The sequence below is a fragment of the Alligator mississippiensis genome, chromosome 7, assembly GCF_030867095.1.
Source record: "Alligator mississippiensis isolate rAllMis1 chromosome 7, rAllMis1, whole genome shotgun sequence".
NCBI classification, from domain to species: Eukaryota; Metazoa; Chordata; order Crocodylia; family Alligatoridae; genus Alligator; species Alligator mississippiensis.
This window is the reverse complement of record NC_081830.1, coordinates 53,256,103-53,280,959: the sequence shown is the minus strand read 5'-3', so window position 1 is coordinate 53,280,959 and position 24,857 is coordinate 53,256,103.

Here is a 24,857-nt window from a genome sequence, read left to right as displayed (position 1 = left end):
TTTTTACAGTAGCAATCCCTTGTTCAAAATATAAGTGGGCATTTAGTGCAAGGGTGTCAAACCTGTGGTCTATAGGCCAGATTTGGCTTGCAGAGCAGTGTCATCTATCTCAGTCTTTGGATCTTTGGATCAGGACCCATTTTGTAAACATCGATGGCCAGTCCCAACCCACTGCCCCCCTCCCCCAGCAGCGTGTGGGGGTGGAGTGTGGGGCATCTTGGGCCCCAAGCAGCTCCTTGCAAGTTGGAATTCTGGCAGCCTGCAAGTGAAAAGCCATGGTTTTCCACATTTTTCTCCTTTAAAGGAGAATCCATTTTCAAGTTTTGTTTATGACCCTTTTCTATATTCTTGCACCCCACATCTAGGTCGCAACCGTCGGATTGAGAAATGCTGATCTAGCTTGCGGGGCTCCTGAAGGGTCAGGAATTTGCCAGTAGGGTGAGTGGCAGCAGCATTGATTCCAATGCTTCCCTGTGCAGACCTAGCAGCCCCTGAGCCTAAGGGCTTAAAGGCCCCATTGCTTGTCCCACTGCTGAAGTTCTGGGTATGGCTCCCTGGGGACTCATTTTGGCAATGGAGATGTTGACCCCCTTTGCAGCTCAGTTAGTTGACAAAGCAGCTCAGGCACCTTTGAGGTTTGATGCCACTGCCACCCAGCCCACCCACCTAATTTACTGAATCTGTCCCATTCTGAGATAACTTACTGTATAGTACCTGTCACTTCTTGGCACCAAACTGAAATTATTTTTCCCAGTGCAAGCAGAGCCCTCTAAAGTTAGGTTTGCTGGCACAGAGGGATAAACCTTGCATTTCCTCAGCTCAGGTAGTGGTCACCTACATGTCAGCACAGAACACATTTTTTCATAGCAGCTACTATAAGGATGCCAGAAAATTATTGTTTGTTAAATTGCATTTACACATGAGATTCTCTGAACCATAGGCCTACAGACATAAAAGAAATTAAGGCCACCTTACCAATCTTTCAAAGGTCATTAGTAAAAAAGTTCTTTCCCTTCCTGTCTTTGTCTCTTCTAGATGTGAAATTATCCTTAAGTAGGTGAATGATAGGATGGAAAATGTTAGAAATCAGTAAAACAAGCATGTTCCAGGAAGCAGAAAATACATTCCTATAGTGTGTTCTTATTTAAATATAGGTTAGAGGTTTCGATACAGATTTAAATTTGAGATAAAGAAAATGTTTTTGATTGATAAGATGTTAAAATATGGGTTCTCATTCAAGTCATTTTCTTTGATGAGTTCAACGGTAAGTAGCAACATTCCATGCACAAAACTGGTAGGTTGGAATAGTTCGGGGCTCAGTTTAAAGACCTTTTTGGTTTAGCAGACTAGTCTGTGGTTTTATTCTTAGAGCTTTCCCAGTTTATATTTCCTTCCCTCTTGCTATCCATTAAAAAAATGTGTGCACAGAGATGAATATGGTCACACTTTTAATTTGTCAAAAATAGGAGAACCCCAAACTTACCTGCTCCCATGTTATCTGGATGTATTTGGAAATAAGTGTTAAACCCAAATAGTTGCTTGCTAAACACAAACGCCTACCCTCATGGAAGATTAAGACAAATTCTCTTTGATTTAAATGAAGCAGAATCACTCTAGAGCAGTGGTTCTCTGTAGACTCAAGCCACCCCTTGGAAAATGCCAGCTCTTAACTTTTCACTCATTTTTTGAATACAGAAAAATAATAATGAAATTCTTCTGTTGCAAAGAGCTCAGAAAGACCACACCAGGTCAGAATGGTTTTAACACTATGAAATTTTATTTGAAATCCCTGGTCGTGTCCACATGTGCATGGATGTTTGGTTCCATGGAGATGACTAGCAGCAGCGCGCTTTGCGCCTCTGCTAGTTGTCATTGGGGAGCGCCCATGCCACATGTCCTCCAGTGTGCAGCAAGTTACCCCAGGTCAGGCTGGGGCCAGCCTTACCTGGGGGCCTCCCAGGGCTGCAGTAGTGGTGATTTTTGCCATGCAGAGCCTGGCTGGCAACTGCAGTGTGGCTCTACTTTTGAGTGGTGCATGGTGCCCATGCATGCACTGATCTGCTTTTTTTTCTCTGTAGGTTTTTTGGACCCCTGGATATCCAGGAGTAAAAAAAAAACCCTCTGTGCTGCTCCCTTTCAGTGTGGAGAACAACTGAATGTGTGGTATGTGGTGCGGCAGATATATCTGGTCCCCATACCTCACAGCCACACTTGTCTGGATGCTGTCCCTCTGTTTGTCTTATGGATCATGTTTACACACCTGACAGTGTTAACATTGTGTGGTACCCTGCAACACCCTTGAAATAAACTCAGCACCCGGGTGGGGAATCATTGCTTTAGAACAGGGGTGGCCAATAGGGTGGTGCGAAGCTTCGGTCCCTGATTAGATTTGGTGGAGATTTGGCCCAATTTGGTGGCTGAAACTCTGAATCCAAATAGAATCGGAGGACCCTTTAATCTCTTTGAGTCGAATCAGAAGCCTCCGAATCAATTCGGAAAGATTCGGCAATTCAGACATAGACACATTTTGAAATATTTTTTCTACATACCTCTAGATAGCAGGCAGCTCATGAGGGCTGTGATGCTGAGTCGGATGGAATGTCCCACAGGAGCGTGGGGAGGCTCCCCAGCACGCTTGGGAGCAGACCCGGAAGTGGACCAGAAGCACTTCCAGTCCACTTTTGGTCCACTTCCGGATCTGCTGGGAGAGTGTGTGTGTGGGGGGCGGCCCTGCAGGCCCCCGGCTCAGAGACTGGTGCCTCCTGGGTCTGGGGGCCCCCCACAGCCGATTTCCCAAGCTGGGAGGGCATGCCCCCTGCATGACCCGGAAGTGGACCAGAAGTACTTCTGGTCCACTTCCAGGTTTGCCACTGAGCATGCAGGGAGGTTTCCTGTGGGATGCCCCAGCATCACAGCGTTCACAAGCTGCGCCTGGTACCTTGAGGTACGTAGAAAAAACATTTAAAGATGTGTGTCTGTCCGAATTGCCAATTCTCCGAATTGGCATTGAATCTTCAGGTCTGGATTCGGTGGAATCGAATTGGGGACAGTGATCCGAATCAACGAATCGAATCACTGTCCCCAGTTCAGGCTGAATCTGAATCAAATAAGACCCATTTTGCACACCCCTAAGTGGCCAACTTGTGGCATGTGTGCTATGGGCAGCATCTGTGTGGCAAGCAACAGATCAGAGAGGGGATGCAGGAGAAAGAAAAGTGGCAGATTGGGCAAGGAGCACAGGGAAGGAACATGAAAGCAGAGCAACAGATTGGGCAGGGGAAGAGGATCAGAGTGGCTCTTGGAGAGGGTTCAAGGCTAATTTGAGGCCTGCCTGCCGAAAACATTGGTCCCCATTGCTCTGAGTACCAATCTTTCTGTTTTTAAGAATGATTAAAGTAACCTAGCTTGGCTTCTGTAGATGTGTGTGTGTGTGTGTGTGTGTGTGTGTGTGCGTGCGTGCGTGTGCGCGCGCGCGCGCACACACACACACACACGTTTTACTTCATGGTGCAGGCTGCAAAAAGCATTATGTGAGAGGACCTGACCTGTTCTGAAATCTTGATTTGAATTGCTCTTACATGGTTTGAAAAATGGTACCTGAAGCAAACACGCCTTTAGGCTTTTCCATGGCTTCCTTGAGAAAATTCCCATAATATTATACAAACCTCATAAAGAACTTTCTTGGTGAAGTTACATTTCAAAACCTTGACTGTTCTAGCACCTGTTATATTAGGCTCACTGAAACTGACAGCACAACGTTTTATATCCTCTGGAAATTAGACAGATGGAATCAGTCATCTAAGGGACACTAAGTTATCTGCATAGGCATAAAAGGTATTGCATCAAAACTAAAGAAAGAGGAGCAGCTCAGAGTCTTGACTTGAAGAAAATGTATTTTTCCACTGGTTTGTTAATAACATGCTTTTAAAGGATTTTTTTTTTAAATCTAGTTTTATAACTTATGTAGAACTGATTTTATAACTTATGAATCATGTTTGGAAAGAAAGGGCTTTTGCAAGAAGAAAAAATTAAGGAACCAACCATTTATATTAAAAACTATAAATATCTGTTATGTTGTCTTTGCCTTTTTTGCCTTGTGAACATGAAATTTCTCCCCCACAACACAACTTCTGCTTGAAATGCAACTTTTTGATTTTGTGATATCACTATTTATTGTTATAACCCAAGGCCACAAATTTATTGCTTTGACTTCGTTGTAGGGATTGCATGGTTGAATGTCATACCTGAAGCATGGTTGGTAAAGAAACTGACAAGGTGAATATATACAGTACATTATTATGAAATGCTAGCGTCATACGTGAAAGTTCCTCCTTAGGGGAACAGCTGTTCAGCTTCAATTTTCTATTCTTTTCAGGACCTTCTTTAATTACTGAGATATTTAGATGCAATATCAATAAAACCCAGACTGATTTAATGTGATAGTACTTAAAATATATAGAATTTAGAGGTCCACATCAAGGACTTCTGTTTCCCAATGTTTACCAACCATAGCCAAAACAGCGATACCAGCCTGAATCCATAGAGAACATGAAGCAGTGGTTCAGAGAGGTAAGTATTTCCATCTTTATCTTTAAGGGTGGTTAGTGGTTGTCCCTCTTTTTCCTTAACAAAACTGTTTTGTTCCGTTTCCAAACTTGTTTTGAACGGTATGAGTGGAGTAAGAAGGCACAATATGTATAAACGAATAACAGTACATTGCTGTATGTGTGGCTGAATTTCAACTACCAGTTTGAAGTGATGTCTGTCTGTCTGTCTGGCAATTTGGGGAAAGGATTTCCCTTGCATCCTGTCTTGTTTTCCATTTTGAAATCAGTGCAGGGTAAGATTAAGGGACAGACAGTAAACCATATCCCAGAGGTATGCTGCCACTTGCAGTCCAGCTGGCTGCCACCACTGCTGCTACTCAAGCCACCTGCTGCTGTCCCAGCCCCCTAAGGGCTACTATTTCACTTCTGTGCACCTCCCCCTGCCCCCACTACTGAAACCATTGCTGCTGCTGACTCCTCACCGCTGAAACCTGTTGGTACCAACTCCCACCAGCGACAAAACCAGAGAGAAAGGATGACTTGGGCAGCAGCCAGCATTGCAGAAAATCTGTTTAGAGCCTAAGGTCTGCTACTGCATTGCTCCTCCCTGTTGCAGAATTACCACTGATGCCCCAGTTCCACAGGCCATATGCAAATACTTGGTGGGACAGACCTCTAAACCTGTGCCTGAGGCCTTAGCTTTTGGAGTTCCATGATAGTGACAGAATTTCAGCTTTCATTTGAAAAAGCTCCCCAAAATAAGTTACACAACTCTAGCTCTTGTGGCTGCAAAATAATCCTCTCCATACTTACCACTGTCGTATGTAACACCCTGCCCCCCTCCCGGAAAAAAGAGGGCCTGACCGTAAGTAAAACACTTACATCAGCCTGAATCCACAGACAACCTGAAGCAGTGGCTCAGAGGCAAATGCTTCTCCTTTTATCTTTATTGGTTCTTAACTCTGAAACTTGCTGTTCTCAGGATATTCTATTCATGGCCCCTAGCCCAAGCAGTTGGGGGTTACTGCCACACCACCACCATAAACCCGTCTTGAAGTGGCACAACAGGGAGGTGACTTGATGCTGTCTTTTTTGGGGATTCAGAAGCAGCTGCTGCTGCAGCGTTAGGTGGCTGCACCATCACATTTGGCATGGTAACAGCTGGTGCTGCCCTGTGTTGCAGTTGTCTGGGTGCAGAGCTGGCTTGCTACACCTTTGCCTTCTTGTCTGTGTCAAAAGGGCCCGCTGAAAGAAAGATCTCTTGCTTGAGCTTACTATTTGCTATGCAGGTGAGTGGTGAGGTCTTCCAACCTTTGGATTGATCACCACTGCAGGCTGGAAGGAGGAAGCACAGCTTTTCCCAGAGAAGGGTGTCGATGGACTTTCACAGCACAATGGACATTTCTTTTGTGAGTAGTCTCTCTCTACCACCTAAGAAGAGATTCGTTGCTTAGGATCACGTGGGTGTCACCTGTGTCCTGGCTATGCCTAAACTCAGTCTTTGTATACATATTTGTATTTGTATTTTAAATTGTAAGCCTTGGAATACATACGAGAATAAGTATAATAAGGAACTAGTAGTAAAGATGCAATTTAAATGTACTGTATTGTCTCTGTTTCTGGCTGGTTTCTTGTTTTAGTGTTTAATATTTATTTTACATTTGTTAAACCAGGTAGTAATTATGTTAGCAATTTGTACCATTGCCAACAGGTTTTGTTATGCCTGGCCAGTCAGTGGTGCATGGGGGTGTTTAGCAGTTCTTTGCAAGTCAGAGTTTTGGAGTATGAAGGATTCTTAGATGCATTGCATTTTCAGTAACTGGAACCTATTGATCTTCCTTTTTAAGGTGTGCTAAACATGAGTCCTTCTAGCTGACTGGGTGCAGCCTAGCTCCACCTGCTTTTGCATTCACCTTCTCTTCGTTGGCCTCAGTAATGCAGCATCATGGTCTGTCCCCAAATAGCCTGATTTCACAGGAAAAGGTAAGTTGGAGTTTCTTTCCTCCTGACTTCTGCTAGAAGTACTAGGGAAGACTTTGTTGGACTTGCCAGCAGGTCTTCAAGTAAATAAGAATGATCTGCTAGTGCATACCCCCAGCCTTTGAGTCCATGTGAGCAAAGCTGATGACTACAGTAAAGTATCAGTGTGAGGGAGCATATGAGACAGGCCCAGAGGCAATGCCTTTACAGCTGTCTGCAAGCAGTGTATTGTACAAGTTACAGCACTATATTGGAACTTGAGCGATCTTTTACTCCTGGCCCTTACATAAACTGCCCTATGTGAACTTGCTCAAGTCCTTGATTTCTCAGCCTTAGTAGCCTGTCTGAAATGAGTATAATACCCTGGGAGGCAGGGAAATATTATGAGGATTAATTCAAGTATGTGAGGAGCTTGGATACTGCCATGATGAGTACCACAAAACAGCCTATAAGCAATGCACGCTTGGTCCTTAAACAGCAGTCCTGTTATCCAGCTCATCTAGTCTGCCTTATTTTCATCTCCCTCTGCCCCTTTGAATGTGCGTTTGCATTAGGCCAATAGTCCTTTGCTGTGGTGACTAGTCCCAGATTGTTGGTACTTACCTTCTCATCACCTCTTCAGGTTCTTTACAAATGTTGCTCAATTGAGCAATGGAACCAGGTCTGTGGGCTTTCTTGGGGAACTTCTTTTTCATTCGCTAGTGGAAGCCTTACTCTGGCCTTGATGTAGGAAAGCATCCCAGTTTATGAAGACTGTTAAGTACCTGCTCATGTTCCACTGAGAGGGTCTTTACCTTGGTCCATAAAGCTTAAGTAGCTGCTTGAAGGCATATTGTCTTGAATTAAGAATGGACTTTAAACACTAAGTTCTTTCCTGAGCTTGGTTCTCTGGTTCTGTTCTTTTCTTTTGGATAGTTACATCACTAAAACAGTTAGTGAGCTGGGCACTCCCTCAATTAAGAAGCATCAAATGTTCCTATAAGGTTGGTACTGCTCACGTCTACTTTGTACACGTTCAGAAGACAGTTCCACTGATTTTGAACTAGCACGTTGTCTCGTCTTAAAAACTCACTCTTTTCAGGGGACCTTATTGTACTAGAATTCTTATTAATCTCTGCACAGCCTCCCTTCCTAGAACTATTTTCCCATGTTTTGTTTTGGATGGTTGGATCCCATTCCATGTACTATGGAGCACCTTAAAACTTTAATTGACTGTAACGAAAGCAGATAATATTCATGATTTTATAATATCAGGTCCTTTGGAAACAAGACCAGCAGGCAGGCAGCAGCGGGGGAGCTTGGTTCCACGCTGCTCCTACCAGGAGCAGGGGGCTGCCGACCTGCAGATTTGGGTCTCTGGCTCCATAGCCCTAGCAGCTGGGAGACCCCTCTGGCAGGGCTGGGGGAGCAGGAGCTGCGAATGAGGGGTGACGGGCACCAGCAGGGCTGGGTGGGCTGTGGGGGGCCTTTCATTTTAATCACAGATTTTTGGGGTTTTGTCAGAGATTTTGCAGTTTTTTGTCAGGGAAACCCAGAATCCCTGATGATTAGGCTACTTACTGCACAGTTAGCATCTCATGTAGATTGTCTCAAGTCTAAAATGAGCACCAGGAATTACAATAATTCTGCCCTTTGGTTTCTTCCTGTATACCAGGGACGGTAGAGTTGGAGTTGCAGACTTACTTTTCTTGATCTGAAACCACTGGCATAGTACCCTAATTTTACCTGTAATATGTGTGATGGAAACAGGGATGGGGCAAGAATGACAGCTTTTTCAGCTATATGATGTCTCTTTAGTCATATAACTTTGCGTGTCATAGAGTTTGATGGCAAACAGTCAAAAACAAAATTGTAGGAAATCTTTGTAAAATAGATTTTAATATCTATTAAACATTTGTGTAAAAAATAGTGTCAGAAGAGTTAAAAATATGAAGACTTTTGATGCAGGCAAAGACAGTATTACTAGCTAATTAAAATATTAACTTACTTCAATTTTGTCACTGCCTAAGGAGGTCTGGGCTATGTATGACAGAATAAAACAAAGCACAGCAGCATAATAAATTATCCAAACTCTTTAAATACCTATGGACAGGTTCAGTTTAAAAAAAAAATGTAAATGGAGGGTAATGTTTGAAGGAGCAGCAGATCATTTTGAACACACTAACACAGAAAGCATATGCTTTAAAGGCATTTAGTCTTTTTTAAGTGAGGTTGACTTCAAAGAAGAATAGGTCCATGTTATATAGCTCTTCATGTCATAAATGCAGTCACCTTCCAGTTTTTGATGTGATGATTGGAGTCTTAAATTGGGTTTTGTGGAGGCGCAGAAATACATTGGTGCATAATATCATCAGGTCCAAAAATACTAAGGGGTTTAAGCAATAGTTATGATCTGAAGTTGATCTGCTATTTTACAGTCAGTTTAAAGAAAGAAAGGCAGATGTAATTATTATTCAAAGTGAAAAGGAGCTGTTCTGCTGGCTGAACGAGCTGGCAAAAATGGAGCAACTATCGCTAAACTGGACACCTGTTATGATGAGGTACTCCAAGGATAAAAAATGCATTTATTGGCATAGCTAATAAATGAGAAGACAAAAATTCTTACACATTTTATCCAAGGAAAATACATGATTAGGCATGAGGCCAAGATCCTGAGTGATCTTCCACTCACAAGCAAGGCTTTTGTCTTTGTAAGGCAAACTTGATTTATTCTAATAAAGTGGCCAATTTGATATGTGAACTTAGGGGCCAAATTAAGATTCTTTCAAAGTGGAGTGGTATCTACTTTATCAAACTTCAGATCTGTTCTTTATGAATTATAACGCCATATGTCAGTTGGCAAACCTTGCAGTTCACCAAGTAACATCACACAGGAGGTCATGCCAGGTGATCGTGGTGGTACCTTCTGACTTATGTTGATGCATTTGAAAATTATAGCCTTGGAGCTTCTGCACGCCAGCTGGTATTTGGAGTCAGTTCCTGCTTCCACTGTAGTAAGTGAAAAAATTCCTGTTTGCGTTCAGTAGTGAATCCAGCAATAAAGCCCATAATGAATCAAGATTGAATGTTCTTCAGATATAATTGCACATCTGTTAATGTTCTCACTAATTTCCTCATTTCTGTGCAATTTCTCCCGTGAACAGCCCCAAATTCCTCTGCACCGGCATTGAAAACCCTCCTTTTGTCATGACCTAAACTAACTGAGATGACCTACACTAAAAAAGCCCTTAAGTTTATAATAGTATGCTTACATTTTCATTGGATTGCAACTTTCTTGAAAGTCTGCTGGTCTTAAAGTTCTGGATGGGGTTAAGTTGAAAGAGGATTTCTTGCAATTCAAACCTCCGTTTTAGATCCAGCTAACATAATTATAGTTTTGCTACTGGCCAGTAGTACTGCTCTGGATATCATCAAAGCATTCTTGTAAGACATTTTGAACTACTCCCAGTGACCATTTCTGTGGTTGGTATATAGTAATTTCTGTGCACATATTAAAACTGTGCCTTGTCTAAAAAGTTTTGAAGATTTCATAAACACCAGGGCAGATCCACGTGGACTAGCAAGGTACCCAAAAGCTTGATTATAAACATTGAGCAATCTGACAATACAGAATCTTGCACAGGTGTATTTCAGCTAATGATCGGAGTCCATGATCTAAAGTTATGCTGCTGTAATTTACTATACCAGCTAATAACTTCTGAGTGAGTTATGTCAAATGCTTTGATAAATTAGTGCTCACAAAGCCATTGCTTGAATTTGATTAGTGGCATTGCTAAAATAGAGGAAAAGATTACAAAGAAAGCTATAACAGCAATCTACCTACAAGCAGACAAAATGAAATTCATTAGAGGATTAACTCATTCATTTTTGGGACAAATCCCTTCAGTCCTTTGATAAAACACTACTTATTTAAAGAAACTGACTTGCTTGAAAGGTTACAGCTTATACGCTGAAATGTTATTACCTATTATTTTTATTTATCATGTTTTCTGGTCCACTCAAAAAGTGCTTTTGGGTGCTTTTAGGAGCTTAGAAGCTTTTAAAAGAAATATAAATTTACATGTGTGCTTGTACATGTGTGCGTGCGTATGTGTGCGCACCGCTGCGGCCCTGCCCCCCACCCCCCCAAGAAAGGGTATAACAAAACAGATAAGATAAGCAAAGGCCTGGCCAGACGTAACATTGGAAGCACTTCAGATGGCAAATAGAGAGATATAAGTGCTCTATGAAGTGCTCCAAAAGTGGCCAAAAGCACTCCAAAAATAATCTTGAATGAAACAGCATTTTGAAACGTTTCCAGTTACGTCTGCACTCCACAGAATGTGATGACCTGTAACAGAACAGAAGTTCAGTACACTTAAACAGCTTTCAAAATGGCTGAAACTGGTTTAAGATAAACCTGGTTGGATGTACTATTAGACTTAACACTGCATGCGTTCCACAGAGAGCAACACCATGAGCATGCTGGTCTCCCTAGTTGCCGCTACTTGGTTACTTACTGCTATTTACCAGGATTTTCAAGGAAAGATTGCTTTTAATTTGTTCTGCCTTTCAGAAACAAGGCACATGTCTTATTCTGGGGCATGCTGCATGCAAGCAAATACAGTATGTTAAATATTGATTTAATATGCTTACAAGTAGTCTGACTTTTCTGAGACACCAGGCAGTGTAGCACTCATTGTCTTCATTGAGGCCTGGGTTTGGACAGCACCTCTGAATGCCAGACTACTTGTACTTAGCTGCCTAAGTATGGTTGTAGGAACCTGTAACTTAAGGTACCCAGGTTGAAAACTGTGATTTTTATTTTTTCTCTATGTGTTGAGGTACTTAGAAAAAATTTGGGTGTTCAATTACTTACTGTTATGGTAATATCACTATATAAACCATGCAAGTCAGATATCATAATGTTTGAATGAGAGATGATGATTCATTTTAGGATTTTTTTTTTATCTACAGGTACATGGTAAAAAGTACTGCCTCTCTTTTTGTGTAAAGAAGATGATGCTAGCTGATGATCAAGTGGTCCTCCCCATTCAGCACGTACAGATGCTTTAAAATGTTTATTTGTAGAATACAGTGAAGACTGAACCAGTAACTTCATGAATTGAAGTGATGACTGTCTGAAGTTTTGCTGTTTCTGTTCCATACAGATCATAGCTTCAGTGTCAAGTAAGTACTCATTGTGCTTTATTTAAATATATTTCACTGAAACTCCTGTGTTCTCTTGTGAATATGTAGCAGAACAGCAGCCTGATTTTGACTGTCTGTGACATCAGCTTCGACTTTTCCCTCAGTAACACATTTGGTGCTTCATCGAAAGAATTTGGAATGTACTTGTATTACAGAAATGGTTTGTGTTGAAATACCAACATGCCAAGCTAACCATGGTTAAGTCTGCCAAACTTAACATAATTGTTACAAGTTTGACTCAGCCTTGAAGTCTGTCTGAACTGGAATGGGACTCATTCCATGGAAACAATCTTATCAAGAAGACCCAGGTGCTAAGAACCCATTCATGCAGACTAGAAAGTAGCCTTCCAGTATTGCAAATTGAGAATTTTTGTCACCATTATCTGCAGGTGAATTTCAGTATTGTGTGCTCCTCCCTGTTTATCCATCCTTGATGGTTTAAAAGGAGTAATTATCATAAGTTTGCTCTTAAACTCATTAGCAGCTTGATAGTGAAATCATTTTTTTAGTAGTGAACTTCCCCTTTGTCCTGCATGTTGGTTTATTATTGTAAGATCTATGCTGATTTTTGAGTTGCCTGTTGGCAGTGTGATGTTCTAGGGTTTTCTTTCTGAGGACCACTGAAGAATCATTTGAAGTATTAGAAAGAAAAAACACATATGGAAAGCACTGCAGGAAGAGGGGGCTTTTACAAGAGGAACAAAAGTAAGTTGGCAGGCTGAATTTTGAGCCTTGGTATTCTTGTAGACACGTACCAAAATGTAACCTCAGAATCCAAAAACTGCTCATCTTCACATCAGTCTGTAAGCAAACCTGATCCTAAGAGGAATGATTCTCCTCTATGGTGTTCTCCTTTTTACCCAAGACTTCCCAGAAGTTCTTTTGAAGCTAGCTAATAGGTTTCCAGTTTCATTAATTTTCAGGGGTTTGGATGACAGCAGGCTGGACTCTACCAGCTCTTCCATTTCCTAGCTTCTTAGAGGAGATGGCAGAAGTTAATACAAGGGGCTGGATCCTGGATGAAATGGTGCTGCAACATAAGTTCAAGGGGAGTTTTGCCACCGACTTATACCAAGGATCCCTCAGATTTGTTTCGACTCTTTTATGAATGCACCTGCTGTTTCACTTCGTCAGAATGAATTTTGCAGTTTCTTTTACTCTAATCCTCAGTGAAGTCTGTATTTCAGTGGTTCCCAAACTGTGGGTCCCAAGGTGAGGTATGGCAGTGGTGGCAGCACAGAGTTGTGCCCATGCTGCTGCCGGTTGAGCAGGGGGTGCTTCAGCTTGGCAGCCATAGTGGTGTGGTACAGCGCTCCCTCCCTCCTGCACCAGGTCCTGCCTACTAGGCTGTGGAGCCCCTGCGAGGAGGGCAGTAGGGTGGGTAGCTCCAGGCCTGCAGCAGGCAGCCTGCATCCTCCCACCACCATGGGCTCTGCTCTGGCAGTGCTTCCCATGGAGGAGGGGACAGGTGGAGCGAGCCAGGCTCTGCACTCTGCTCTGGCCAGAGGGGCGCTGGCAGGGCGAGGGGGATGTGGGTGAGGAGTAAGGTGCACATGGGGTTGTGGGGGGCTGCAGGTTGGGAGTGAGGGGCCATGCTGAGGAAATGGGGCCATAAATGGGGTCACACTAAGGAAGCATTTGGGAAAAACTGCTGTAGCTTGTTTTCCTTGTAGTTTTCATCACACTAACAAATTTTATGTATCCTTTCACCAACGCTATTTTCAGTGGTCTGGGTATTGCTGTTTCTTATTTTGTCATGTAACATCAAGTGTACTAAGAAACATAAGAACGTGGGAAGTAATCTGTTATCATATTTAGCACTATCGCATGTAAAGATGCCATTTCCTCATCCCATCCTCTTTGGGCGCTACACAAGGGACAATCATCTGCAATTTTCTATATTCCGCAATTGTCACCAGTAATTTCTGCACGGACTACAAACAGATAGGACTCAATACATTGTACTTTTGCTTCACAAACAAAGCTCTGCTCCTATTACTCAAGGTTCAGTTGTAAATTAAAATGTTCCACTGATGTGCAGTTTAAAGATCGTTCTCAGTTCAGCGTTTAGTCAATCAGCTTTGCCAACCTTAGTTTACCTGCATTTAGTTTTGATGTCAGTTCCTTATTTTTGGTTTGCTGGCCCTTTTCCTTATAGGTGGTAAAGTTCACACTAGGAAGTCTTGAGGTTTTAGCCTATAGGAGCAGAGCTCTGTTTGTGAAGCAAACAAGCAAAAGTACAATGTATTGAGTCCTATCTGTTTGTAGTACATGCAGAAATTATTGGTGCCAATTGCTGAATATAGAAAATTGCAGATGATTGTCCTTTGTGTAGTGCCCAAAGAGGATGGGATGAGGAAATGACATCTTTTCAAATTACTCATCTGTATTAATTTAAATTGTGCAGACTTTGTGAAACTTGAATGAAGTCAGATTTTGTAAATTCTGGCATTAGACGTTGGTGCCATTTGTAACTTTTAAAATTCAACTGAGGCCCAAGATGGGGTAAAAGCTCTTTGGAGTTGCTAATGTAATCGGATACTGCTTCTAATAGCTAAATAAAACTAGTCACAGGCACTAACTTCTTGCCAGGACCAACATGTTAAATCAAATTTGGAATTGCTAATCCAAGCCATTTTTGAGTTATGACAAGCCAAAACTCACACAATCTCTTGAAAAACTTTGATATCTCACAAACACTTTTTCTGATTTGCTTCAAGCTTTCTAGATTCTACCTTGGCATGAGCTCCTGCCTGTGAAATTTCAGATGGATTGGTTTCATTTCGGTGAAGTTAAGGCTGTGCGTGTCAAAATCAGCCTTCGAATGGAAGGATTGTTTCAACCTTAGCTATGGAGAGACTATTGTCTCTCCATAATAAAGTAATAGATGTTTCAGAAATGCTTTGAAGTTGTTCCAGCCTTTTCACAGTGCTGTGAAATCTGATACTTCAGCTTTTAAGTAGTCTGTGAAAGTACAAACTGTAGTACTTGTGGAATTCATTCAGTGACTTCCAAACTCAAGTCTGGCCTGGGAATGGGAAGAAAGAGTCTTAAGAGCCTTCTTAATATGTGACAGTTAACTGTCAACTTTGGCATCTTTTCAGACTGTCAGCATCATACTTTCTAGATATAAACTGTGACTTTCCCCTAAGGTTTGAAGGATTATATTTTGTTTTCCATTGCAACTTTTAGAATTGATGACTGTGAAGTTAAGTGAAATACAGAACAGCTAAAATGTGCTTTCTAAAACACTTAGATGTTAAATCTTTTGGTAATTTGCAAGACTGTTTATGTAATGTTCTTCACATACGCCAGAGCATTAATGATCGGTTATCTGCACAAAACAAATTACCCGGCTGTGTGACAGTCTTTGCTTGCCTGAAAAATCTCATTGAATCAACTGCTATGTTAATTCTAAACAAAAAAGGTTAAATGGCTTCCTTGGACTCAGGCTACAAGCAGAGGTTACATTTGTCCTGGGACAAAACCTAAAAAGGTTTCTGGGATAAAGAGTGATAACAGTTTGCCCCAGACATTGAGAAATATGTCTGAATGGTTATCCTGGGATTTCAACATTGAATCAAAGACAGAAAGGCAGCAGTGCATTCAGCCACTCACTAAATCTTGATTGGAAGGGTGATATGTGTACATGCTAATCCCAGGACTTTTCTGTTCTGGGACAAACACGGGCACAACTTATCCCAGGACAAATGCAATGTCTGTTGCTAAACCCAGTGGATATAAGGAAAGGACAAGTGATTGAGCCTGTTTATTAGATCTTCCATCTTAAGAACATGCAGGGAGGAACTCTGAGATCTCCAGCTTTAGGAGAACCTAACTTCCTTATTTTAAACTTTTTGTTAATACAGCCAGGCTCCTAGATGTTGGTGAACTTTTTGTTCATCTTGCATGATCTATTGCAGGGGCGGGCAATTATTTTGGGCGGAGGGCCGCTTACTGAGTTTTGGCAAGCCATCGAGGGCTGCAAGACAGGCAGCCCAGGGCAGATGAATATTAATTTTCTAAATTTTTTAGGGGCCCTGAGGGCTGGATAGAATGTCCTGGCAGGCCACATCCAGCCCGGGCCATATTTTGCCCACCCCGATCTATTGGTTTCGGTCTGTGTTAGCATAGTTTAGGAAAGATACCTGGTGGAATACTGCTACTTAATCTACTTAATTTTTCTTCAGGGCTTGTCTTCATCATGGAGTTCATTTAAGTTGAAACTCCAGTTTTGTCTGTAGCTCAAGTCCCATCCATACACATACCCTTTACTCAAGGGCGTTGGTGCTTTCAAAGAGAATTGGCTGCCTATCCAGGAACGTATGCTTCAACTTGAATGAACACCGCTCCTCAGTTAACACAATTACTCTGTGCAGTAATTCAATCGCTTTGTGCTGTGTGTGTTATTTTGCAGTGTGGCTGCTCTCAGTCAAACTATTCAAATGCAGAGAAAGGAGAGGACATACGATAAGAGACCTGTCTGGCTGGAGCAAGAGTTCTTAAATGAACTGATAATTAAAAAGGAATCATACGAGTAGTGAAAATCAGGAAATAGGATTGTAGTGCCAGGACTGCTCCCATTTTCCTTTCAGCTTCTTTCCTGTTTCCACTCGTACCCACTTGCCTACAGCAGGGAATATCTTGGAAGTGGCCTTGCAATATAACCAGAATTATAACCTGGGCAATAAAGAAAGGAAAGGAGGGGCAAGTCAGGGTGGATATTACTCCCCTGCATGGGAGAGCAAGGGCTGTGAAGGTGTCGTTCAGACCGAGTACCCAGACAGTCAAATAGTGTGACAGTATTTTAGAGCTGCATCCATGCAGTTTTACACATGCAAGCTCTACATGTTTGATTATCCTAATTAGCATTTACAACTACCTCATGGGCTCCTAGGGTTGGTATCTTCACATATTCAGATTCAGCAGTGAGTATAATCATTCCTAAATACAGCTGATGTGTTGGTTAATGTTTTCATTATGTGTTCAGATCCCCTGGTTGAATGAAACTCTAGACACATGGAGACTGTTATTTTATATTTACTAAGATTTTAATTAATGAGCACTGAAATGCTGCACCTTGTGGGATACATAAACTGGTATAACTGGGCAGAACTTGGCCCACAGAGTAACTTCCATGTTTGTCTGAGGTAGATGAGGGGCTTTTTTTTGCTTCTAGCTCTGGTAAACAACAAACCCCTGCCATTTTTTGTGTAGGAATGGCACTACAAAGCAGATATTTTGGATTAGACAAGTCTGCAGTGATGCATCCAAAACAACTGCTTTTGTTCCAAATTGAGCTGATGCATTCTATAAAATATGCAAGGAATGTAGTGCCATTTGTGATGCAGTACTATAGATACCACCATAATGAAACTAAACACCCAAATCCATGTTAAAATAACATTACTGCTGAGACAAAATCAACAAAGCAAAAGCAGCTCCCAAGCGGAGGTTGCCACTGCCAGTGTACTGAAGTTAAAAAAAAAATAAAAAATTATGATTTCTATTTTACTCTCAAATCCATCAATTGGAGACCTTTACTTGTGAAGTGCAGTAGCTCAGAGAACTAGCTTTTAAACCTCTCCACATCACAGGGTCAGGGTTAGAATTACAACAGAAGCTTTCGAATTTTGAATTGATCAGTGTGATTTCTATGAGAGTGAGCTATGAAACTGTTCCCTTTATATCCAGGAATAATGTTTTTCCATTTGATATGGTTTTGTAATTCAAACATAGTCATATATACTGCGTTTCTCTCTCTCTCTCTCTCTATAACTATGTTTGAATTACAAAAACATATCAAATTGAAAAACACGTATATACACATATATGTATACACACATATATATGCACATGCAAGCATATACATTTACATGAAATGGAATACAAAAATGAAAAAAAAAGTGTATATCTGTGTATATAAAATTACTGGAGTAATAGGTAGTAGTAGTGTGTGTGATTATGTATACATTTTGTGTTGCTACTAACTCCTGTAGGAGTTGTCTTACACATGTTAATGGCCTTTTTTATAGCAACTTCATAATTTAGAGGTGTGGCTACATTCATATTTTCAAGTAAAGTGGATTCTTTTTCTTGTTAAACATGAAAATAGTTGTTGAATGTAACAAAAATTTCACTGCTTTCAGGTCACAAACTTTATCTTTTTGGAAAATAATATCTAATTTAGTTTAGTACTTTAGACATTCAAAGGAGTTCAATGTAACTTTTATTTTTAAAACAGCAATCCATCACTTTTTGTCATCAGAAGACTTTAATGAAACTTTGGATAGATGTACATTGAAACAGAATCCAATACAAGTTATTCTAAAAAAAATGTACACAATTTACAATTTATACAATTGTATGTAATTTTAATGTTTCTGTTTATGCCACAGTAGCTAAACAATAGAAAGAAAAAGTTGTATCCAGTGCACATAAAAACTCTGGCTTTTAACATTTGAAATGTTAGCTCTTTTGAGAGACGGGAAGTGTCCAGCCAAGACGGTATATAACTAGGGGTCGGCCCAACTCGAGAAGAGGGCCAGCTGATTTTGCAGGCAGATCATGAGGCCGGTCACCATTTTCAAGGGCTTATCATGGTGCCCCTCCTGTGCTTCTGGGGGCCAAGGGCCCCAGTGGCCTTGCTCCCACTGCTGATTGGTAGAGAGAGCTGTCCATCATCATGTGGCCCTGCTGCTTGCCACTTATCAGCTGAGAGGACTTTCTATCATGCAGCCCTACCCTTTTCTGCTGATTGGTAGAGAAGGCTGGGGCCCCACAACAGCCAATCAGTGGTCAAGGGCGGGGGGCAGCAGCCATTTTGGCTGCAGCCCTTCATACTAACAGGCCCCCTCTCCTCTTCCGCTCGGCAGGCTGCAGTGGCCACGAGGACTGCTGGCTCCCACTGGGGAGCCAGCATTTTATTTTCAACAAGTTTGTTTTCCTCTCCAGCAGATTTTGTAGAGATTGCCCAATTTCCATGAAATCTGCGCAGTCACGATTTGGGTATTTCTCTACATATAACTTACAGAATTGGGTTCCATAGAGGTTGGCATGTAGAGGTGTAGTTGCTTTATAAGGTTCAGGGGAGGAATTTCACAGGTGTTGCTTCTTTCTCAACTTTATGAGCTGAGTAGAAGTAAAGCTCTGCTGCTGCTGCAGACTTCTTCACAACTTCAGGAGAGCAGCACCACAACTGAGGTCCCCAGAATTAAAAGGGGCAACTGTAGCTTCTCATGCAAGTTACACAGAACTAGTTAGAGAGATACAGAAAAAAAACAGCTCGGCACTTTACACTGGATAGCAATTGAAGGGAGAAGTTTATAAGGACTCAGAGGCTCGGGACAGACATTACACACAAACCGGTTTAAGTGATCAGAAACGGGTTTAAACCTGTAACGGAACAGATGTTCAGTGTATATAAACCAGTTTGAAAATGGTTGAAACTGGTTTCAGATAAAGTTGGTTGAATGTAGTATCTGGCTCAACTGATTTGAGTCAAACTGGTTTATGCAATGTCTGCCCCAGACCCCTTCCTGGTTTAAGTTAAATCAGAATCTTCCAGCATCTCAGTTGCTTTGCAACTCTGGGTGGGGCTCTGCTCTCTGTTCCCTGGCTGGAGCTCTGGCAGAGACTGCAGGTACAGCAGCATCTGCCTTGCTTCTTCCTGCTTTCCCACGTCCCCCTCACCACTCCCTGCTCAGGCAGGGATTCCCCCTCCCCTCTGCCTTAGACAGACACGTCTCACCTTTAGCTAGCATCCCACATGCTGGCTATGGTCTGTACTGTGGGAGACAGGACAGCAGTGGTAGATTTACCATGAAACAAACCATGCAGTGGCACAGGGCCCCCAATGACAGGGGGCCCCGCTGCTGCTGCTGCCTGAGGGAGGGGCCCGGAGGCCAGGGTGCCTTTTGCATTTTGTTTGTGGCCCTCCCTCCCACCCATCCAGCAGGTTGTGGGCTTGTTCAGCTGTTCCGGCCAGTAATTCCAGCCACCACTTCTCCCCCATGGCCAGTGTGTTGCGCTAATTCCGCCGTGAATGTGGCGGGAGGTGGGGCCCCGCACTCTGTGTGGATCATGCTGGGGGGGGGGGGGGGGGGGGGGGCAAGTGTAGGCATTGGCTCCCGGGTGCTGGGAGCCAGCAGTAAGCCACTGCCTGAACATGAAGCTGAGCACAGGGCCCCCTAATTGTAAATCTGCCACTGCAGGACAGACAGGACAGTGTCGGCTTAGGGGTTTTCGGAGCTAATGAACAGGTCAGCTGGTAATGTCACTCCATTCCTTCCTTGGAAAAAGTTGTTTAAGAAGAGCTTGAACTTATGAGAGAGGCTGTTATTTTGCTAATGGGGTGATAATGCTCTGTTATCAACAGTGAGGGGGTGGCCACCCCTTCCCACCCCAGCTCAGCTCTGTGGAAGGGTAGGGAGGACTGCTCTAGTGCCCCCTGGCTTCCAGCCTGCACCACAGCAGGCATGTGCTTGCATTTCTTCAGTGCAGAGGGGATGTCTACATGGCTACAAACTGATTCAGCCTAGCCAGGTTAGACAAACCTGCAAAGATTGAATCAATTCAGGCTCAGGCTTTTTGAATATCTGTCCCTAGCCAGAAAGCCTAGACAGCTATATTACAGTAACAGACTTGCACAAAAGATGAAGGGAGAGGCAAAGTGTATTAAATTCCTATTAGAGAGATCACTTGGTGGATGAGACAGTTTGGTGTCAACACTTTAACCTGCCTCACCTAAAGGAGCCACTGCTTAGGTATGGAGGAGATAGGCAGATGGTGCTAAAAGAGACCTTTTTACATGCCTTAGAATCAGTGCTTTACTGGAACTTAATTTAGGCAAGTTCTTTTTTCCTTCCTGCTTCTGTTGTTTAGTCCCTAAGTTCATGGATCAAATTAACAGGTCTTCCTGTTTCTCTAATATGTTGTTGCGTAGTGGTGGTAACTAAAACACTTACGGAGGAAGAACAGTTTATTTGTGATGCAGTTATTATAGCTTTTATCTCCAAAAAATGACAAGATCAGTAATAAAATCTCTCTCTGCCTTTTTGTCTGTGAACTTTGTGTATATTTTAATAGATAGGTTTAGTTAGAATTAAATGGGAGTCTTATAATGCATTTTTTGTAGAGACACTTCCAGTATTAATAAGCAGCCAAAACTATCTCGGAGAAACAGTTTGTTGCTAAAAATGGATCCCAGCCTAACTGTAACTAAACTCAGACTACACAAACCAAGCTATTTAGAGTCCTGATTTCTAATGCAGAGACAAATCTATTGCAAACAGCTCTAATTAATTTATATTTTAAAATGTGTCAACTGAGCACAGTTATGAAATTAATCCACTTGTGAACCTCTAACAAATACGCTTACAGCATTCTCTAGAGATTTTCTTCAGACTCCCAAAAGCCAATCAGAAACCAGTTTATAGTATGAGGCCAAAAGGAAAAACACGGCACACAATCTATTTATAGAATACTAAGCAAAACAGTGTGATAAAGGGCAAATGTAAGCTTTCAGAGAGAGACTCCTTCCTCGCAGTCCCAGTCATGTGGTCTTCATATACAAACCATACAATTTAGCAGGGAAATTAAATCACTTCAGGACAAGATTACTCTGACTAGGAGGGAACATTTTGATGTTTGTTTACTGTTTAAAATGAACTCACTGGCAGGCCCTGTCTGTTTAAGAGACACTGCCTGCACATGCTCTTGCAAGGCCTGGATCTCTGGGTTATCTTTTCCTGTGGGTGGCTGAAGTTACTTGAGGACAAGGAAGCATGAACTCCATTTTCAGGGGCAAAATGGGGAGACTTATTTTTTAAATCATCAATTACTGGTGTCAGAAAGTGTAGGTAGAGTCACGCCGGGAACACACTGTGCACAAGGACATGCCCAGAGCTCTGTAGAACTGCCTGATACTTTATGCCACTTGTAGTGTTGATGTCATTTCTTGAAAGTGTAGGCGGTCAGGTGGGGTGTGAGCCAGCTAGAATTACAGACCTATTCTAGAACAATAATGTGAGACCACAGCTGTCATACAGTTGAAGCCCTAGTCACGCTGAGTCTGATGAAGGAGTATCTTGCTACATCCCCAAAGGATATGTCAGTTTCAAAATCTAGTGTAAAAGGTAGGAGAATTTCTGTATGGAAGAGATGAAAGTGGCACTTCTCTGGAATCAGCTCTCTTTCCATGAGCCAGTAGGTAAAGATGTGATATGGTCTAAAAAGGTGCACAATGCTAGTAAATAAGAACTGGAATTGCCTGAAAATGCCTTTTATCTGACGCATGGCCTGCTATGAGCTGTTTCCACTCTGCATTCTCTCATTCTGAAGTCCTGAATAGGCCTTCCCTATCTCTGTGGGAAAGAGATAATAGTGATCCAAAGCTTCATACAGTCAGCTAAAGTTGATAGATAGGACAATGACCAAACCTTTGAAAGACCTGATGGTGGGATAAATAGCCAGAAATGCACTACCATATGGGACAAATCTACGAAGTGATGCAGCTGCAGGTGTTTTTGCCATGAGCAGCAGGTTTCATAGGGACACCCCAGAGATTCCACAACACAGGCGCTATTTAAGAGCAAAGAATGCTGACAGTGTAAATAAGGTACACTTTGTGTAGGAATCAGATTATATTAGAGACTTTGACCATGTGAAAAAAGGAGCAGTTGTTTTGTGGGCCCAATGGACACAGTGTGGCAGAATATGTTAAATGGTCAAACTCTGCAAGAGACTATACAGTTACATGTGCAGGAACACAATCCATTGCATACAACTCAACAATTAGCTGATGTTTCTAATGTCAAAGGCATGTTTGTAATCATGCAGCAACAGGTCATAAGACACCATATGCATGGGGTTCCCATGCTTGCTTATAAAGTACCTTATAGAAACTTGGGTACTTTGAATATTCAGCATCTATTATGAAGAAAAAGGAAATGACCCAGAAATGCCAACAAGTTATACATGTGTACTGTACTTTGATTTAACATCTACTGTAATTATTTGGACTTCATCACGCTGGCATCAGAGCCAGTATAATGTATTCTTACAACACCCCAACAGGAAGGAAAGGGAGATCCTCATTTTGTAGATGGGGAGCCCTGGTAGAAGGAATCTAAGGAGCAGATCAACAAAAGACTTTCAGGTACTTAGAAGGTGTTCAGGCACTTAACTCTCATTTAAGGATCTTGGCCTAAGGCAGGGGTGGCCAACCTGTGGTATGCCTCCCACAAGTGGTATGGGCAGCCTCTCTGTGTGGTACGTGGCAGATCAGGAAGGAAGTAGTGACAGATAGGGCAGAGAGCAGAAAAATCAGGCAAGGAAGCATAAGGCAGGGAGCAAAAAGCAGAACAAGAGTTTGGGCAGGGAAAGGGTATCAGAATAGCACTCAGGGATGATGCAGAGCTTACCTTGTGGAACACATGCTGAAAAGGTTGGCCCCAGTGGCCTGAAGCAGTGGTGCTCAACCTCTGGCCCATAGGCTGGATTCAGCCCACTGAGTCATGTCATCCTGCCCATGGGTTTCTCCACAGGTCCAAAAATTTGGTGGTGGGGAAGCAGTAGCAATATTAATTGCTCCCAGAGCTATGGCAGTTTATCTGGTCACTGTGCCCTTGCCGCCAAATTTCTAGACCCATGGGGAAACCCCTAGGCCAGATGATTTGGTTCCATGTGCCATATTGTATTGGTGTATGGGATTGGGTTGGCACACTGGATTGCACCTGTGGACTGATGCCATGCACTGACCCCACATGTGGGATCTGACCCATGGACTAGACCCTTGCCACTTATCTGGATTGCAGAGCCAGAGAGGTTGAGCATCACCGGCCTAAATGATATGCTTACAGTGGGAATGGGAAATTGATCCCAAATTGAATTGGCCTGTTAGCTTACCATCCTAACTCTTCTCAAGGGATGTGAGTTGCTTAAATACTGATACGCAAGGCAGACCTTCAAATATCATAGGTTTCTTTTATTCCGTTATTTCCTTATCAGAGGATAAGGGATAACTATAGTATAGACTCTGACTGGAGTACCATTACTTCAAACCAAGAGGTGTCAAGGGACCAGAACAGGAACAAGGTAAGTGTGTGTTACTGCAGCCTGTGAGGGATAGGAATGGAGTGGAGATGGAATAATAGCTAATAGTACTCTTTTTCAGAGTTACAAAATAGCTGTTTTATTCTGCTTTGTTGTCTGTACTGCTTCAGGGTAGCAAATTAAAGATTTGCAGAGTCATTGACTATCTACTATCAAAGCACTCCATCCTTTTTTCCTTTAGGCCAGTGATTCTCAACCAGTGGGCTGTGGTCCTCCTTTTTTCATTGGATCCTTTGAAGGGTGCTGTGACATTTGAGGACATAAGCAGAGAAATGCAGGCTCCGGTTGGCCTCTGCCTAGCCAATCCCCCATCCACACTACTGGGCCCCTGTATGAGGATTAATTAAAAAAATTATTTGTCTATCTATCTGTGTACCTATCTTTTTGAAATTTGGTGCCACACAATTCACAAAAATTACAGAGGGGTGGATCAAGTCCAATGCAGTGTGCATTGAGTCAAAAAAGATTTGAGAACCACTGACTTAAGTCATGTAGGACTTGTCTTCAACACACTTGGACAGTGTTTGATCATACCCTTGTCCTCAATGGCAGGCTGAACACTACCTCCACTTGGCTACCTGATTAAATACAGCTAAAAAATCCACATACCCTAATTATTAACAGCCAGTTAAAAGCAATTGCATTTAATTAAATAAGCTGTAATGCATGCAGAAGTGCTCTAGCATAGATATTGGTTCCTAAAGAATTTGTAGTTTGCTGCTGCAGTGGTTGAAATTATCCTATTTGATGAAAAAAGTGTATTTTTATTTTTTAGTCATGATATTAATCTAGAAAATACTTTCACTTTTTATCTAATTTCATAGCTACATGCCATAGGAAGATGGACTGAATGATAAAGGTACCCAAGGGGGCTGGGAGCTTCTAAAGGGCACAGTATTGGAAGCCCAAGAAGAAATTGTCTTGACATGATGGAAGCATTAAAAGAATGGCAGGAGACCATTGGGGCTGCACAAGGAGCTTCTAAAATGCCTCAAATGCAAAAGGAAAGCATACAGACAATGGAAG